We start from the raw sequence: 20,033 nt of genomic DNA on the forward strand, positions 1-20,033 counted from the left end.
TACCATGACTTTGCCGGTTGTCGAACTTCATAACGGTGAGTGAGTAGGTTTGCTTTAACGCCGCTCTGAACATCATTAAACATCATCACAACGTCACAGTTTGGAAAGCCAGACATTTACCACTTTGATAAAAAATACGAGTAAGGGTATGGTATGGAATCCGAGAAGGGACATTGTCGCGTTGTTGCATTGTCGCCCTCTCAAAAACAAGTAAAATGAGGCAAAATAAACCAAAACGCGACACGCGACAACGCGACATTTCGCCCATTTGTCGCATTGTCGCGATGTCGCGTGTCGCGTTTTGGTTAATTTTGCCTCATTTTGCTTGTATTTGAGAGGGCGACAACGCGACAATGTCCCTTCCAGGATTCCATAGTATGGTGTTAAAAACCTAGAAACCCAGAGAACATCCACAAAACAAGTTCCCATTGTACCTAATAGTGAGTGAGTGAGTGAGTTGGGTTTTACGCCTTTGGCAATATTCCCGCAATTTCACGGCGGGGAACACCGGAAATTGGCTTCACGTATTGTGCCCATATAGGCAAACGAACCCGGGTCTTCGGCGTGACGGGCGAACGCTTTAACCACTAGGTTACACCATCGGCCCGTGAACCTAACAGATGTGCAGCGGATTGTGCCGCCTTGGACAACTGGACAACGAGTGAACCCAACTTCAAAGAAAGGTACCCAAACTTGTGAACACATACATTTATCTCCACATTCTGCTTTAAGGGGTGGTGGGGTGGTTTAATGGTTAAAGCGTTAGACCGTCACGCCGAAGGCCCGAGTTCGGTTATCTAGATTGTAATATGTATTCAGAACATGTAGCTGTCCCTCCAAGCCCCGGACAGTATGTGAAAAAAGCATAATGTCATCGGAAAATAAGAGTATCATCAGATCTTGGGTAACAAATATACCATGGTCACAAGCAGCATACATTTCTAGCTCAAGCGTATTTGTAAAGAGTATAAACAGGACAGGACGCAAAACACACCCTTGTTTTACCTCACTAGAGGCGCTAAAAAGGATGTTTTAGAGCAACCAACCTTTATGCCTGTTTTACATACTTTTTTAACAGATTGTACATTTTACCATGACATCCTTTTTGTTAGAGTGAATACAGTATTTTCTTCCTGTCAACATGTTCAAACGCCTCTCTAAAATTAATTAACGCACAATAAAATTTGCCTTTTGGCTTACAGAGATATTTTGAACATAACGCTTGTAACGTAAAGATATGGTCAATGGTAGAAACTGAGATTGGAAACCTGCTTGAGATTCTGAAATAAAATGAATTACCGCTATCCAGATCCTGATGCGTTTTTCTTGAATAGACTGAGTTTAGTTTTACGCCGCACTCAGCAATATTTCAGTTATATGGCGACGGTCTGTAAATAATCGAGTTTGGACAATACAATCCAGTGATCAACAGCATGAGCATCGATCTGCGCAATTGGGAACCGATGACATGTGTCAACCAAGTGAAGGAGCCTGACAACCCAATCCCGTTAGTCGCCTCTTACGACAAGCATGGGTTACTGAAGGCCAATATTCTAACCCGGACCTTCACAGTTATCTTGAATAGACGTGAAATGCTCCTCTAAGATGTTCAAAAGGGAAATGCCACTGTAGTTGTTGGGATCCGGTTTAGCTCCACTTTTGTATAACGGTAATATCATCCCTCAGGAAAAGACGTTAAAATATGGTACTTGTTGGTCCCTGCCTGGCGCTCGGCATTAATGGGTACAACAAGGACTGGTCGGCTCGGAGTCAGTATAATGTGTCTGGGAGGGGTATTCATGCTTCCCTGCGGCATGGTATCTCAGTGGGCTAGCACTATAAAACCAGCCTAAGTCTGGGCTAGTACAAGCAGCCGCACATACACATACACACGCATGCACGTCGTCATATGAGCGAAATATTCTCAAGCACGACGTAATATCCAAATTTCACCTCACCTCATCCCTCAGGATTCCATACCTCGGGAAACACTTCTCAATCAAGAACTTTGTTAAGTAACAAAAGTAAAAAAAGGTATAAAGTAATTATCAGACAGTTTTCAGAATTCAGGTGGTATGTCGTAAGTTTCTGTTGTATAAACAGAAAATCATTTTATATAAAGAAACGGTCAACGCATTAGCTATACCTGAAAGTCTTGCTTGAAGAAAGAGCTTTCCAGTGAGACGTTTTCAGGTTGCCTCTTACTTTAGCTATGTCTCATTATGTTTATGTCTATGTCAAATTAAAACCAATGTATAGCATAGCTCACCACACACAACACACAGAACATGTCAGGATCAAAATTAAGAATTCGATCTATTTACAGCAGGACTGTCTCATTGAAAAAACTAACCTGACGTACAAAAGAAAGTTACCACCAAAGAACCAGATGTGTACTTTCTTTTTGTACTTCAGTCTATTTGGTAAGGTCTTGCTGACGTCGCTTAGTGTGGGGAAGATCTAGACGCCTTGTATGTACAGGTCAAAAACGGTACACACTTACATTTCATAAATTAATATACAACTTACGGCATAGGAAACCTAGGGCAACTAAAGAATTTATTTGAAACAGACAAGATGACTGATATAGCTGTGCCTTTAAACCATACTCACTAACTCACTTCTGTTACAATAATATGTTTTTATATATGTAACTATGGGAGTGCATAAACAAAAAAAAACACACACAAAAAACCCAACTACAAACTCGGTTGGTCAGGCTCGCTGGCTTGGTTGACACATGTCATCGATTCCCTGCTGCACAGATCGATGTTCATGCTGTTGATCGCTGGATTGTCTGGTCCAGACTGGATTATTTACAGACCGCCGCTATATAGCTGGAATATTGCTGAGTGCGGCGTAAAACTAAACTCATTCACTCACCTTCAGGAAAGATTACACCCAGCTCCCGATCCACTGAGCGCTCGTAAGGTTACGATCTGTTGCAACTCTACAGTTCACCATAAGCTTACGAATGTCGTTGCGCTACGAACGCTTTGTGGATCGGGACCTTGTATCCTAATTTCATTTAGCGTTTGCGTTAGCTCAATGGCTGCACGGAAAGAAGATCGCACCGATAATGTTTCCCTTCATTAATGACAAAGAAACGCTGACCCCATATGTTCATTAATTCGTAATAACACCAGCAACCCTATACGACGTAATTATGAAATCCGAATAAGCAATTAGCTCACATGGACAACTCTCAATGCACAGCCGCACCCGCAAGGTATCTTGTTTAATCAATTATCTCCCCTTCACACCTGGATGATTGATTGACATATGATTGTGAACGGTGTCAGAGTACCTACGGACGTTGTAATGATTGATTGAAATGCATGTCTGTGTCTCAGGGGAGGTAATAAAAACCCTGAATTACATGCTGAGTATGGGCCCAGACATTTGAGACTCTGTTTGATTAGTAATACATACTTGAAATGGTGTATTTAGTTACAGACTATAGCCACTCGAGGATCTGAAGTATGTTTTCCAGTTCATGACTCCGTACACTTGTTTTGTCATGTTGTTTGGCCTATGAAGTCATTTGATATCGTAACGGGGGGTTGTAGAACGGTGATCTTATTGTGGCACTCAACAGGTGAGGTGAGGTGAGGTGGAGGTGAGGTGAGGTGTGAGGTGAGGTGAAATTGGGTTTTACGTCGTGCTTGAGAATATTTCGCTCATATGACGACGTGCATGCATGTGTATGTGTATGTGCGGCTGCTTGTATTAGACTTGTACAGACTTAAGCTGGTTTTATAGTGCTAGCCCACTGAGATACCATGCCGCAGTGAAGCATGAATACCCCACTCCCACTCAGACACTGACTCCGAGCCGACCAGTCCTTGTTGTACCCAGTAATGCCGAGCGCAAGGCAGGGACCAACAAGTACCATATTTTAACGTCTTTTGGTATGATGCGGTCGGGGATCGAACCCGCGACCTTCCTCTCTGCGGGCGGACGCTCTAACCACTACACCACGGAGGCGGTCTGCACTCAACAGGGATCCGGGTTTAAATAGGTCTATACAATACCATACAAACTAGGGTGTTTTGTTGTTGTTTTACGCCGTGCTGGGTAATGAATCAGCTTTATGATTGCGGAATAAACATACTTACAAAACAGAAAACACACGGGGGCGGTGGGGTAGCCGAGTGGTTAAATCGTCCGCTCGTCACGCCTAAGACACGGGGTCGATTCCCCACATGGGCATAAAGTGTGAAGCCCATTTCTGGTATCGCCTGCCGTGATATTGCAGGAATATTGCTAAAAGCGTCGTAAAACCATACTCATTCATTCACTCCAGTTGCGACGCGAAAAGACAAGCGTGGATTCTTTGGGGACCTTTCTGATACGGAACACTCTGGGTGTCACGCATCGGTTCTTGGGGACCTTTTCTGAAGCTGACACTCATGGCGTCAAGCATAGGTCGTCATGGACCTTTTCTGAAGCTGACACTCATGGCGTCAAGCACAGGTCGTCAAGGACCTTTTCTGAAGCTGACCATCATGGCGTCAAGCATAGGTCGTCATGGACCTTTTCTGAAGCTGACCCTCATGGCGTCAAGCACAGGCCGTCATGGACCTTTTCTGAAGCTGACCCTCATGGCGTCAAGCACAGGTCGTCATGGACCTTTTCTGAAGCAGACCCTCATGGCGTCAAGCACAGGTTGCCATGGACCTTTTCCCATGCGGAACACTCAGGGAGACAAGAATATGAATATGAATTTAACTAATTGTGAAAAAAGCGGTAAACATCTCTGGTGCCTATTATATAGGTTAATCTACTCGGCCTGTGGGAGGTCTTCACAAGAGACCCTTGGCAGTAACACTGCTTCCAGGGTTGATGTTCAATGTGTCCCTTTAACATTGGAAACCAAACGTGCTTGCTTATTGCTTGTTATACTATTTGGAATCTATCTTGACAGATCTGCGATCCCTATATTTTCCAAGTAATGGGCTGCGAACCCCCAAGCTTACAATAACTACAACAGTTATTAACTGACAGAGGGGCTGTGGGGTAGCCTAGTGGTTAAAGCGTTGGCTCGTCACGCTGGAGACCTGGGTTCGACTCCCCACATGGGTACTGTGTGAAGCCCATTTCTGGTGTCCCCCGCCGTGATATTGCTGAAATATTGCTAAAAGCGGGACAAAACCAAACTCACTCACTAACTGTTCTAAGTTGAATTTTTTGGTAATACAGTGGCACTATAATATATTTTATACAACCTCCCACGCCCCCCTCGAAACCTTAATCCATACTGTATGTAAGAAGTTTTCTTGCCTCTGCACCCACCCGTACAATATATGGCCAGTCCCTAAATACTGTAATAGAAATGCATCGATGTTTTCATGGGATTAAGGCGAAATACAGAAATACCTACAAAGCCTTGCGTCTGTGACTACGGCGTGCAAGACACGTAACACAGGAGACTTAAATCGTTTACAGAGCTGGTTAAAAGGAACGTACGTAATGCCTTATCCTACTGTGGAATAGCAGACATCGTTAGACTGTACGATAATACCCTGCCACAGATAAGACTTAAAACCAACATTACCACTACATGTTTAATGTCAGTGTATTATGTAAACAATGACATTTATCGGGATACATGACAGCGGACATATACGCTTCGCTGTGTAAAACATCGCCTGACAGTAACTACACGACAATCGACAAGTGGCCTTATCCCGTACCTTAATCCTTGTTATAAATATATACGTTCCTTATTATGTCAACATTCTTCCCCTTGGGAAGGTATTTTTGCTTCTTCTGTAGTATCCTGAATATTAATGTTATTATTATGTACTCCCCATCAAACGTTTAGACTCACAAATATAAATGTAGCCACTTACTTCAGTCAACTGATCTAAACTAGATTTTGCAAAATATTCTATACAGTTTAAGGGTACTGTTTACACATGAACTGATGTATTGTAAAAAATTCCTAACGTTGAAAAGATTATTGTCATGAGTTCAACAAATGATGAAACTGAGTGAAAATTTGCGAATTCTTAACAAACATTACACCAAAACGCAGCTGTTCACGTGCGCGATATTTGCACATGCTTTTCAGCAATTTGATGCATGATCCTCGTGCAATTCATCTGCATAAGGTTTGCAGTTGGTTCTCCTAAGTTAGTGGAGAAGTTCATCTTCCATGTAACCACATATATCCCTAACATATAGTGAGTGGTTTAGGTGAGTCTAAACTTTTGATGGGTAGTATATATATAGTTGTATATAGCGCCAATATCCAGCTCAGCACAGCTGCTAAAACGCTCTTTGTTTTTCCCTCGATCATTGGATGTCAATTTTAAACGACACATTGTATTTTCAATCTAAACTTCCTGGGGACTATACAACTGAGGATCCGATGTTTGATTTTATATATTCTTCCTGTAGTCATAAAATATATTTTACCGCACGCCCGTCTGAAGCAGGGTATTTGAACACAACTGCTGGTAAAGCCACAGTGAACAATATGACGTAAATACGAGGTGCATATCCAGTGATCAATATTATGAGCAACGATCACGCCGTCGGGTTAAGATAAAACAAAAAAATAAAACTTCTTGATGTCGATCTCAGCATAAGCTTATCATTTCATGTCCAAATCATCTTATGTTCCTATCATGTCAGCAAAGAGTATTTTATAAAAGTACTCAAACATTTTCTGAAGGAGTAAACGAAATTAAAAACCATCACAGTTTGATTTGTTGTTTCACGCCGCACTCAGCAATATTCCAGCTATGTGGCGGCAGTCTGTAAATATACGAATCTGGACCAGATATTCCAGAGATCAACAGCATGAGCATCGATCTACGCAACTGGGATACGGTGACACCATCACATTTAGACACCGGGTACCTACAGCATGTCAAACGATTTAATGACTGTTTCCTGGTAACTGAACTTAAGAAAATCGGCCCCATGCAAAAATGCCATTTCAGAGAGGCTTTGGTTGTTTTGTTTTATCTTAACCCGACGGCGCGATCGTTGCTCATAATATTGATCACTGGATACGCACCTCGTATTTACGACATATTGTTCACTGTGGCTTTAAACAGAAAATAAGACTAAACGCCATATGACAGGCATTATATCACCTTTTACCGTGATCCAATTAAGAAGGCGGGAGTTGCCTATTCGATTCCTCACATGGGTACAATGTGTAAAGCCAATTTCTGGTTTCCCCGCCGTTATATTGCTTGAATATTGCTAAAGGCGGCTTAATATTGCAAAAAACTAAACTCACTCACACTCCAGTTTGCCTTCCTTTGCTTGGACGTACTCACCTGGAACGGTTATCAATTTCAATTATATATAAAACCATCAAGGAAATGTCCAAATATGTCCTTTTGCGGGTATTTAGTCGTTTTTAAAAATATTAATCTAATCTTTAGATACCACATCCCACTGGCCTCACATCAGTTTCTTTCCCATCCCTATAATACCAAAGCGTCTTCATCAATCAACGCCTTTTGCAACTCCTCGGCGATCAATCATTTCAACTGTATAACGACCAATCATTATTATACTACGCTTTATAAAACCAATCGCTCTTTGTTGTTCAACCTTATTGATTACATAAACATTAACATTCCATATCAAAACAACTGCAAGTGATCGCGTGGCAATTTCCCAACCAATTTGCGTCTGTGATTCCATAACAGCACCCCTCTCCCCAAAGTCGAAATGTTTTACAAACGTATTTGAAATGTTGGGAACGAGTAAACGAAATTTAAAATAATCGCATTTTGATGGACCAGACAATCCAGTGATCAACAGCATGAACATCGAGCTACGCAATTGGGATATGATGACACCATTACATTTAGACGCCGGGTCATTAGCATGAAATGAAACACAACACCTAACTCCATCTCCCACCCAACAAAACAAAAGAAAACAAAAACAACAACAAATAAAACAGAAACAAATAAAACAAAGTTTATTGCATTAATGAACTGATTTCGTTACTGGGTTTATACATGTTAACACGCGCAGCACGGAACAGGTGTGATGACACTGACTTGATATCGTGCTATCCTTGGATATGGGAAAACCACACCTGTCACTCAAGCGTACCAAGAACGCCATAACAATCTTCGTGACAACGAGAAAAAAAGAAGAGATAAACAAAATCCGCTGCTTATCTCTTACATAATTCTGTATAGCCCCAAAGCCGACATTATGTTATCAAGCTTGTGAACTCACGTGTGTGGGGTACTCAAAAATCGGATCGTTGAAATATTTAAAAGGCTGTAAGGCAGCGATTTGTCGTATCTGAAGTGTCAGAAAAGATTATGTTTACCATATCTACTTAATTAGCCTTATACATGTAAATGTCTTTATGGCTATTTATTACTGATGTGGTATTAGTGTATTTCGTGACGTATCGAATTATTATAACTATTACAAATCTATCAGAAATACTGAGAAAAGAGTCAAAAGACAGACAGAGAAAAAAAATCACGCACCTGTTATCGTGTCTGCCCGTTAACCTCCATTAAGGCCAAGGGCGGTGGGGTAGCTTAGTGGCTAAAAGCGGCATAAAATCAAACTCACTCACATTGCGGCCAAAAACGTATCGTGTTTCGGATGCTTTAGCTTGGCCTAACACTACACAACGACGTGGCTATTTGTTCATTTTCGTGTTGACAAACTCTTTTACACGAGTGGCTCGCACTAACTCGAACAGTGCATTTTCTCGGCTAAAACCGTAATCGTATTCAGTGTTGGAATGATATTTTCACAGCGATTCAAAAACATCCACAAGAGTGTTGTCTGAACTACTCTCGACACGCCGTAAGTCTTCCCACTTCCATACACACAGCCTGCACAGACACGTCGTGCATAATTAGCATATGCAGTTTGTTTTCTTGGGAAAGCTGGTTAGAGTTACCCGCCCTTGGTAAACTACCGGAAAATGAAAATGGCCAACGCCGGGGATTGAAAATGACAAGCGGAATACTTTTTGGGCCTAAGATTGGCATTCTGCAGATGACATCGATTGGGTTTTGAGAGCAGCAGAAACAACGCCAATCATTCAGCTGTTGCCTTCATAAAACTAGAAAGGAGCGCTGAAAATAACTGCTTATGCTTTGTCAAGTGTGTACAGTCAGAGACCATATAATTATTATATCTATTATATGGTCTCTGGTACAGTGCAGCGGCGAAAGATTACAGGCCATGATGACGGCGGCAAATCTCGCCTTCCTTGTCTGCACGCAACAACGATGTGTTGTTACAAGAATTCTCGACGAGCTGCGTGGAGAGGCTACGATATAATTGAGGCTACTAAATATGTATTGATATCCATTATTGTGATAACTCAAATTGAAAAATGAAAAGTGAAAATTGGTTTGCATGCTAAATTGGTTTCTGGTTCCGCTTTTCAATATATTTTCGACTTATAAGTTGCACTTTTTATATATTTACTTCTTTTATTTTCTGCTTTTCGTTTCGGGGCGGGTGACAGTACATGTTTACCCTATTTTCAACCGCCTCTTATTGTTTTATCTGATGTTTCTGGCTCTTTCTATTGATGTCACGTGCCCTGACGAACAGTAATGGTGTTCCCAAAACTTTTATATTTGTTTTGTTTGTTTGTTGTTTACTCAGCAATATTCCAGCTATATGGCGGCGGTCTTAAATAGTCGAGTGTGGATCAGACAATCCTGTGATCAACAGCATGAGCATCGATCTACGCAATAGGGATACGATGACATGTATCAACCATGTCAGCGAGCCTGACCACCCGATCCCGTTAGTCGCATTTTTAGACAAGCATGAGTTGCTGAAGGTCAGTTCTAACGGATACTTACGGGTCTATATATAGCCACAAGGTAACCCCTTCACATGTTGTCTACATGTGCTATTAATCGAATAAAGGAAAACTAAGGGAGATTCCATTTATATCTGAAGGGGGTAAACTTATTACTCATGCATGAAATAACAGTCACTAGACCATGAATTGTTGATTTAAGACTGTAGGCGAAATGGGATGTACGCGAAATGGGAAAATACCATTTCTTTTCCACGTGCATTCCGTTCATCTAGGCTGGAAACATTATATGTTTCTATAACGACTATGCTTATTAAGAACCACAGTAAATGGTCCCCCTTAAACCAATTCTAACCAGGATCTTCACGGGTTCAAAGCTTTTACAAGCAAAGGCCAAATACGCAACTCTCTACTGCTGTCATTATTTTCCATTAATTTCAGGAGGGGATGTATGTGCCGGACGTGCTTATCCTATCCGCGAACACCTGGTGGTCACACTAACTACCGATCTTGCTTCAGTCCAGGTTCCGCATTTCTATATTTACTATCCCCTCCCGGGTTGCACTTTTTGATGTAACCTTTGAAGACTACAAGTAACAATATTCGTAAGTATATGTTAACAAAAGTTGAATCGTATACTCTCCACTGCCACTGTTTTAGTTTAGTTTGATTGTCAACTGAGGTTGAAGAGGTTGGGAAAATGAACCAGTTTAATTATATTTAATTCAAAGCGTCAGCACAAAGAAATAACCTACAAACTGTTGATCAAACAAATGTGAATACGTCGCTAAAAAAACCCAATGATGATGCCAGAAGTTCACGAGAAGGAAAGGCATGTCTGCAATATCGCTTAAACAGTCTGTTCACAAAATGAAATTAAATAACATCAAGTATCCGTGTGTGAAAACCCCATGTAAAGGCCATGCTGGTCATGTAAAGGTCATGATGGTCATGTAAAGGTTATGTAAAGGTCATGATGGTGATGTAAAGGTTATGTAAAGGTCATGATGGTCATGTAAAGGGGCGGTGGGGTAGCCTAGTGGTTAAAGCGTTGGCTCGTCACGCCGAAGACCCGGGTTCGAATCCCCACATGGGTACAATGTGTGAAGCCCATTTCTGGTGTCCCCCGCCGTGATGTTGCTGGAATATTGCTTAAAACGGCGTAAAACCAACTTCAGTCAGTAAGTCAGTCATGTAAAGGTTGTAGGATATAGCATCGCGCTTCATGTTGACAAGAGACATTTCATATTTGGTTAATTCCTCTGAATGTTTACTATTATATAATTCTTTGGAATGATTCACCTTGCCTTTAGTGATGAAACCTTGATTGAAGAGCACAGTTTGATGCATAGAAACCGCTTTTACCGCTTGTAGCAAGATCATGGTAGAAGACACCTGAAATGGGCATTGCACATTGTACCCATGTGGGAAATCGAACTGTGACGAGCGAACACTTTAACCACAAAGCTACCCAACCGCCCTTGTATAACCATTAGAAGGATGGATTTAAGGTTATCGAGTCCGGCTTCGTATAATTTTATTCCTTTAAATTTCATGCTTCAATACAATTTTCAGGGCAATTTCGTCTTATGAACTCTGTGGAATCTAGACAGGTTATTCTCTGGAGTTTTATCTTGGCAACCACGTGCTATTTTCATTTGTTAAAAGAACATCAGACCATGGTCACATGTTGTTTTTGTGATCGGATAATGTATGACCGGTCACTGACTGGTGGCATCATCGATCGATTCCTTTTGGTCCTTGCGAGACCTTATCTATTAGTTTCGCAAAGCAAACAATATCGAGAAGCTGGTCGCCATTTTAGACAGACGTTTTCTGTAAACTTTTTTGCATTTTTAAATGAGATATTACCTTAAAGCAGTGTAGTGTGATCGCCAAAGCCGCATGTCGACCGTCACGTATCAAACTAAATGTTTGCAGCCTCATGTTCACCTCAGAGGAATTCCAGCCAACAAACCTGATCTTGTCCTTTTTGATAAAGCTGATGAATACATTTACATCATTGAATTTTCTGTCCCTTTTGACAGCAATGTGATTAGCAAGAGTCAGGGAAAGCATGATAAACATGCGGACCTCGGCTTTGTCTCGCTTGCATCCTAAGTACACTGTCGTCAGGCTCCCCACTGTTCTCGGTGCCCTTGGTTTGGTACCTCCTGATCTCTTGGCGCAGATCAGGAGAGTGCCCGGGTTCTCCACCGGGAGTACAACCCTGCTGACACTCTGGGTAATGCAGAAAGCTGCAGTGTTGGGGAGTCTTCATATCCTCCCGAACGTTCTTGTTGGGTTCGACCAGGCAGCGTTTCCTGGGAGAAGTCCCATTCGCTGTCTGGGCTGCGTGTAGAGGGGGGCAAGGGCCCTGAGCTGATGATGAGCCTTACCAGCCTGACTGTGCCAGGATCACCCGAACCCTCTCTGCTGCATACTAATTGTAATCTGTAAAACATAATAATGTGTCCAAACTCCACACCAGGTATGCCCATAGCGCTCACAGTGAATAGCATAGCACATGATTACCCCGGATAACCCGAGCTGCCTGTTAGGCTCTAGAAGGTTATAGTCATATGACTTTTCCCACCGGGTACCCATTTACTGGTGGGTGAACAGAGGCAATTTTGAACAAACTCACTTGCCTAGAATGAGACCACATGTATCACATGTGCTTCGTTGTAGAGCGGGACCTAAGTCATAGAAACTCTCAGGTGTCAAGCTGCCAAACACAGTCACCCATCAAACGTTCCAGGTTAAAATAGATCTTCAGCAACCAATTCTTGTCGCAAGAGGCGACTAACGCGGTCAGGCTCGTTGACTTGATTGACACATGCCATCACATCCCAATTTTGTTGATCGATGCTAATCTAGCAAGTCACTAGACTGTCTAGTCAAGACACGATTAAACAACTAGAACATTGATGCATATTGCTGAGTTTGTCATTTATGAATTTCTGAGTAAATAAATAAGACGCGACATGGGTTCGGAATAAGGTCCCTTTGCATTATCAACACCTTCAAATCCATCATCATTCGAGCCAGGGAGGGATTGGCATTAGGGTGAGTGAATATGGTTTTACGCCGCGCAATTTTGCAACAATAATATCCCGACAGGGGACACCAGAAATGGGCGTCTTACATAGCACCATCTGGGGATTCCAACTCAGGTGTTCAGCATTATGAGAGAACGCTGTAACCACTTGGTCACTCCACCGCTCAGCGTTAGAGGAGGGCTCCATCAGAATAATGATTTAAAGACGACTTTTAGTTTAATTATATATACATGTACATACATTCATGCATACATGCATGCATGCATACATACTAACATTTGTATAGCGCCGATTTCCAGCTCTGCTGTGCTTTGTTTTTTCCCTCGATCACTGGATGTCAATCTCAACGGCACGTCGTATTATCAATCTCAACTCCCTGGGGATCATACAACTCTTGCAGCCACTTTATGATGATTATGAGGCTTTATGATGACAACACCAACACAAATCACTGTAAAGTTTTGTGTAGACGTCTCAAAATGAGTTGGTGTTAAACCAGAAACTCTATACATATTGTATACACAAGGTTGCCTTGTTAAACAAACTATCACAATCAGACTTTTATTTGGCATAATCCGGCCATTTTGCTTCTGGAATATGATCCAAACAACAACGAACGTCCTAATGACGATGGTTCTGACTTGAAGGCAATCTACCTTTCATTCAGCCTCGTGTAACAATTTTGGGACACGCCAGTAAAACTATCCGTGGCTATTGACTTCCCCAGATCAATGTATAACGTCTGAATCGAAGACAACTGATCTGATCCTTACCGTTGCAACATTGATCTTGTATGCAAACAATCCGACGTTTTCTTCATAACAAGCCTATCAGGAGATATGATATCCTTTGACATCTTTGTGTGCGGTTACAAGAGCACTGACAATTGTGACATTGATTAATCATGGGATTACGGAGGCGGTTGTTTCTTCATGAAACATAGAATGCCAATATTCCTTAGCATGCACAAACGCAACCATTTTATAGAGTTCCATGAGACTTCACAAAAACATCGTGAAAAGGAAATGAAAAGCAGAATGCACGTTCAGGTTGTGACAATCATGTGCAGTGAGAAGACAACAAAACTTAAAAAGTCTAGACTGACAAGAGGAAAAATGTCTAGTCTTGCGCGCCCATACCAAAGTTTGACGATTGTCCGAGAAGCGATACACCAAGTGTCATCACCCCTATTCAAGATCGCTACATCCGGGTCTATAGATCATCTACGTCATCTCCACGTTGCCACCTAGACGGCAAGACACGTGCTTAGTTTGAGAAGGGTACTGGACCAAATGATCAGGAATCGTCTGCGAGATTTAGTATTGAGATCTTCAGGAATGCCCTTTCTCTCAATAAGTTAGTCGTTTGCATCGACGACAGCGTATACGATGGAGAAACACGTGTACCCTACAGGTAGGGAAATTTCATAAAATTTCCAAATCCTTCAGCGTCAGCATCTTCCTATCAACCGACAGAGGGAGTTGTTTTCATATGACGACGCTACATCACACACAGCTCGTGTCACTGTTGACTTTATAATTCAAACGTCATGCCAAATCTACACATGTGGGACCCGGTCCACAAAGCGTTCGTAGAACTACGAACATCGTAATCCTATGATTAACGATATAGTTACGAGAGCTCCTAACGCTAAGAAAGCTTTGTGGACTGGAACCCGAAAGGCAATCTAGAGTTTCCCCTAGGCATTATTAGCAGGGCGCACCGCCCTGCCCTTTTTATTTTGCGCCCTGCCCTTTTTCTGTGGCGCCCTGTCCTTCTGTCCACGGGCTCGCCCGTTTGACACTTATCACTCGGTCCGGATGTTTAGAAAAAACAATAGAGTTGCCTCCCTTTGCTATTCTAAAGTTTTGACACCAATTATCTATCAGTGTTTAAATAACGACGATGGCTTACACTTGCCATTACTTGCAATTGCGGGTTATTTCACAATGCCAACTAAGGAAAGGACCAAAGAAAAAGGGAAGAAGCTTCGAGATTGAATCTGTGGGATGATCTCGATACATCTGAACACAACGTCAACATACGCCACAGTCTTGCACACCTAGCCACCGCGTTGACGGAAACATGAAGGGACATGAAGGAGAATTCCAGAGAATAGAATCAGCTGACTTATACAGTCTGTTCCAAGGAGCTGTAGCTTGGAGATAACAGTACCTGTTGATATCTCCAGGGAAAGGCCCATCCCACCAACCGGCACCACCCCGGGAACGTTCGATTCAGGAGTCAGAGTTGCCATAATTTCTGCAGTGACTATTCTCATGCAGTGCTGCATCCGCGGATCAATCAAATTGAATAGCATGTGCACATTTAATTGTACACAGTAATGTTAAAAGTTAGACTTGCGTTTCTATCTTTGAAGTATCTGCTTCATCACCTTGTTCATTTCAATGTTCCACTTATATCACAAATGCTTGTATATAACCGTCTCTTGACGAGACAGAGCACGGGTAATGCTTGATACAACCTATATCAAAGAGAGAGATGGAGCCATCAATTCTAGTCCACATGTCATCGTAACGGGATCGGGTGGTCAAGCTCGCTGACTTGGTTGTCATCGTATCTTAGTTGCGTAGATCGATGTTCATGCTGTTGATCACTGGATTGCCTGGTCCAGACTCGAATATTTACAGACCGCTCCCATATTGCTGGAATATTGCTGAGTGCGGCGTTAAACATGAAACAAACAAAACCATAGCTTATGTAGGGGCAATTCTATCCCAGAACCAAGATTGGGCCATGATTGGAATAATTGCAACCACAAATCTACAGACACGTGTCTGTTGATATTAAACCTGATAAACATGCACTTGTTTTGCTTTGCCTAATCGGATTTATCGTCGGCTTAGTGTCCCACTAAACGTTCCCTCTGTACTTATCAGAAGCTTGGCTTTAAGAGGTGCGGACGCAACGTCCGGGACATCAGTACTCACCTTTCTGCATCAACTGAAGGCGACAGAAAACAATTACAATGTGTTCCTAGCCTCAAGGAGGTGACTTCTCTGGTCACTGCACTTGAAAGAGTTCAATAATTAATCCCATGGAAGTCCCTACAGGATGATTTCATCTAATTGCTTCTCTGCCAGAAGGTTTCAGGCTGCCATTAATTATCGCGCAGTGACGTGAGATTTTGCGACCCCTGAACCCGGAAGTGTTCGCGAACAGGACGGAACGTTCTTTCTTTGACCTACGGGTAAGCAAATGGAGCGAGTGATTTACAAATAGGGATGGTAGTGGTTAAGTAGAGCGATTTGTATAATAGAGGAAATCACGATTATCAAAGATCTTTAAGAAGAGACTCGACCACTACATACAGCCTGAGGAGACGGCTCACGGTGCCTACTGTCTTTAATCCGCTAATCCGCAGTTTCTAATCCAGGACTGTCCTTCATGCAGGATCTCTGGTAGTATGGCATCTGGACTTTATCCTGAACTGACCCACTGAGAACAAAGTTCTGCGCTTGTGGTTTGGCAATATTTTGAGATGGGTTGGGAATATTTTAATCCCTTTTTTATCTTAATCACTCTGCAGGCGCTGTGAAGTTAAACCCTAGCCTGCAGTTCCCACTGTCTGTTACCACAGGGAGTCGGAGGACGGAGAGGCTGATAGTTTGTAATGAAAACAAGTTTCTTGAATGATAAAAAGGCACATAATACTTTGTAGCCTCAAGAATGCTATACACAATGCAAGGAAGTCTTCGTGCTTATATTTCGTTCAAACAAACTTTTTCTCATGAATGATGTTAATGACGATCCACTTGACCAGGGACTTGCGGATTATAATGTCCACCAAAGATAACAGCTGTAAGTCCAGTAGGTTAATCTGTATATTACAGAGTGAGTGAGTGTGTGTATCACGGCGGGGGACACCAGAAATGGGCTTCACGGACATTTTAAGAGAGAAGGTCGATGGCACAGTGTTCAAAGCGTTCGCTCGTCACGCCGACGAGCTGAGTTTGATTTCCCTCGTGTGTAGAATATGTTTCTAGTGTCCCTCGCCGTGATATTGTTGGAATATTGCTAAAGCTGGCGTAAAACCATAATCACTCACTTAAGGGGAGAAAACAAAGACAAAACGCACGAAATTCCCTCAGATACAGTCCACAGACGACAAACGCTTGCCTAGATGACGTAATCAATATCTGACGTCACATATTTGTCTCAACAATGACGTCACATGGCTTCAACAGACCAATCAAGATTGATAATCGCTGTTGCCTATGTGAAATATCAGAATATTTATTACCACTTCCCAGTAAAATTCAATACAAACCCAAATCTGAAGATACGAGCAGAAGCAATACCTTGCAAAACACAAAAGATACCAGAACACAAGGGACCTCATGCTCCCCGAATTCCGTTTAACCAATCTCTTGCAACGAATCAGATTGCGGCACAAAGCCGTTTTACAATGCATGGGAATGCTAAAATGAAAGAGATTAACTTGAATTTCTGGTCAATGACCGTATTGGGAGTAGCTAACGAATGTTGTCAAAAATAAATATTGTCAGTGAGTGAGTGAGTGAGTGAGTGAGTGAGTGAGTTAAGCTTTACGCCGCACTCAGCAATATTCCAGCTATATGGCGGCGGTCTGTAAATAATCGAATCTGGACCAGACAATCCGGGGATCAACATCATTAACATCGATCTACGCAACTGGGAAACGATGACATGTATCAAGCAAGCCAGCGAGCCTGACCACCCGATCCCTTTAGTCGCCTCTGACCCGGACTTTCACTTGTGTAGGTCATGTTCGATGGGATATGATGAATATATCATCGCGTATCATACTCGTATCAAACAACATAAATTATACATCAGCATATAATAACCATTGCTTGTTAATTTCAGTTATGTCCAACATCAAACACGGGTTCATGCTTTCTTTTGTCCTTCAGTGACATGTGTCAACCAAGTCAGCGAGCCTGACCACCCGATCCCGTTAGTCGCCTTTTCACTTCAGTTCAGTTCACTTCACTTTATTCTCAATTGATCACCAATGGTGGTATAAGAGTACATATCACACACATCAATTATTACATACAGTCAAAATGGCGGCGGAGTATAACAATATATTATAGAAAATCAGTTGTTGGTATAACATGTCTATTATATAACTTTTGTTGTAGTAGAAAAGAAAACTTTGCTAGGTTTTCTAAAACAGTATGATCTAAAGTAGTAAGCAGGGCCTAGAATTTCGAAGCTCTCATAGCGCTAAGATAGTCGTAAGTGCCATTCATTAACACTAACTTACGTCTATCTTAGCGCTAAGAGAGCTTCGAAAGTCTAGGCCCAGGATCCTATAAGATACAATGTTTGAATGTTTGAGCAATTTGGTTGCTATAAATTTTACGACAAGCATGGGTTACTCAAGACCAATTCTGACCCGGGTCTTAATGGGTTGTGGCTCTATGTCTTAATTCTGCTTATTAAAATGCAATAACGCCTGCCCCCATTAGCCACAAGACAACACGTAATGTGTCGTTGCAGTGACTGGAGGAATATTCAAATGTGTCACTCATTCTTTAACTGACTTATCCGCGTAAAGCTGCAAGATTCCGTTGCGGCGAATAGCAATAATCACCTTCTCCTGAAGAAGCTGGATAATTCCATGTTTATAGATAAGTTGTTCCTAGACAGCAATATGATAAACGACTTTGATTACGAAGTCGATTCGCGTACAATTTAGAGGGAAATTGTAGAAAATTACATCTTTTGGACGTGAAAGTCAAGAGGCAGTTATTAGATGGTCTCAGCCTTAAATTGGCAATTGAAGACGTCAAATCGTAGAGCATAGCTCTGTAGTTGAGATATGACAGACGCGTGTACGATTTAGCTCAGAGAGAGCAGAGAGAGAGAGAGAGAGAGAGAGAGAGAGCGAGAGAGAGAGAGAGAGAGAGAGAGAGAGAGAGAGAGAGAGAGAGAGAGAGAGAGAACACTTCTCACAGTATACGACATGTTGCATTTCAGCAACATCTGAGGAAGTAGGATGTCCCAAAGATCCACTTCGAACAATCGCAACTGCTATAACATCTGCTGTCTCCCCATATCACAAGTATGGGGAAACCTGTTTGAGAGAGAGGATATGACACATACGCCTTGAAGTGAACTGAATAATGATCACATGTATAAATTTGCAATTTGTTACGAAGACTCGTATCTCAATATCCGCCCAACATGATGACCATAGTTTCCTAACCGCCAAACGCCTCGCACGGACATATTTGCGTTTCATTGACACCTAACTGTCTCTTAGGGCATTGCTTTTCTTTGTTTCGGGGAATCGGTTGCTTCACAACTGAGGTCAGACCGGTCGTAGAGTCTGCGAGTACACTTGACTATTCCCAACCGAATGCGCAACTAAGACAAAAACCAATAGCCATAATATGTACCCGTGTGTCAGTAGGCTGTGAAGATTGACCAGTAATGTTCAAATAATCAAGTGAGTGAGGGAGTTTAGTTTTACGCCGCTTTTAGCAATATTCCAGCAATATCACGGCGGGGGACACCAGATATGGGCTTCACACATTATACCCATGTGAGGAATCGAACCCAGGTCTTCAGCATGACGAGAGAACGCTTTAACCACTAGGCTACCCCACCGGCACTCAAATAACCAAAGGTGAAAGCCATAACAATACTATTCTGTTACTATGCCATACTCTACACATACACAACTTAATACATAGCTGAAAATATGTAACTGTGAGAAAAACAAATTAAAAGTGAGTGAGTTTGGCTTTACGTCCCTTTTTAGCAATATTCCAGCAATATCACGGTGGGGACACCAGAAATGGGCTTCACACATTGTCCCCATTTGGAGAATCGAAACGGGGCCTTCTTAACCACTAGGCTACACTACCGCCCCCAGAGAAACAAATAACTTCATCTAAATTGAAAGGGAGCTCTAGTGACACGGGAGAATCAGATCCTGAATCTGAATAAAATCTTCACTCGTTTCATTAGGACTTTCGCATTACAAGCAGTGTAAAGTATATATTGTTTAATAAAATCTAGAGTTGCAAATTAATTACAGAATTCAAGAATACAAACGCCTTAATAATATGATCAAAAGTTATAAAACACCTGAATTAGTCAAAACAGATTATGTACCGCGTGAACACGTACGTCACTGTTTTGGTAACTTACTTTGGGTTGAGATA

At 42.0% G+C, this 20,033-nt stretch overlaps 1 protein-coding gene across 1 annotated transcript in view; it reads right to left on the bottom strand.

The window, feature by feature from the left end:
- Positions 1-20,033, bottom strand: part of LOC124263005 (parathyroid hormone/parathyroid hormone-related peptide receptor-like) — a 196,355-nt gene that overhangs the window by 90,642 nt on the left and 85,680 nt on the right. The window lies entirely within an intron of this gene.

This window comes from Haliotis rubra, unplaced genomic scaffold (genome assembly GCF_003918875.1).
Source record: "Haliotis rubra isolate DU_JTF1 unplaced genomic scaffold, ASM391887v1 Scf864, whole genome shotgun sequence".
NCBI classification, from domain to species: Eukaryota; Metazoa; Mollusca; class Gastropoda; order Lepetellida; family Haliotidae; genus Haliotis; species Haliotis rubra.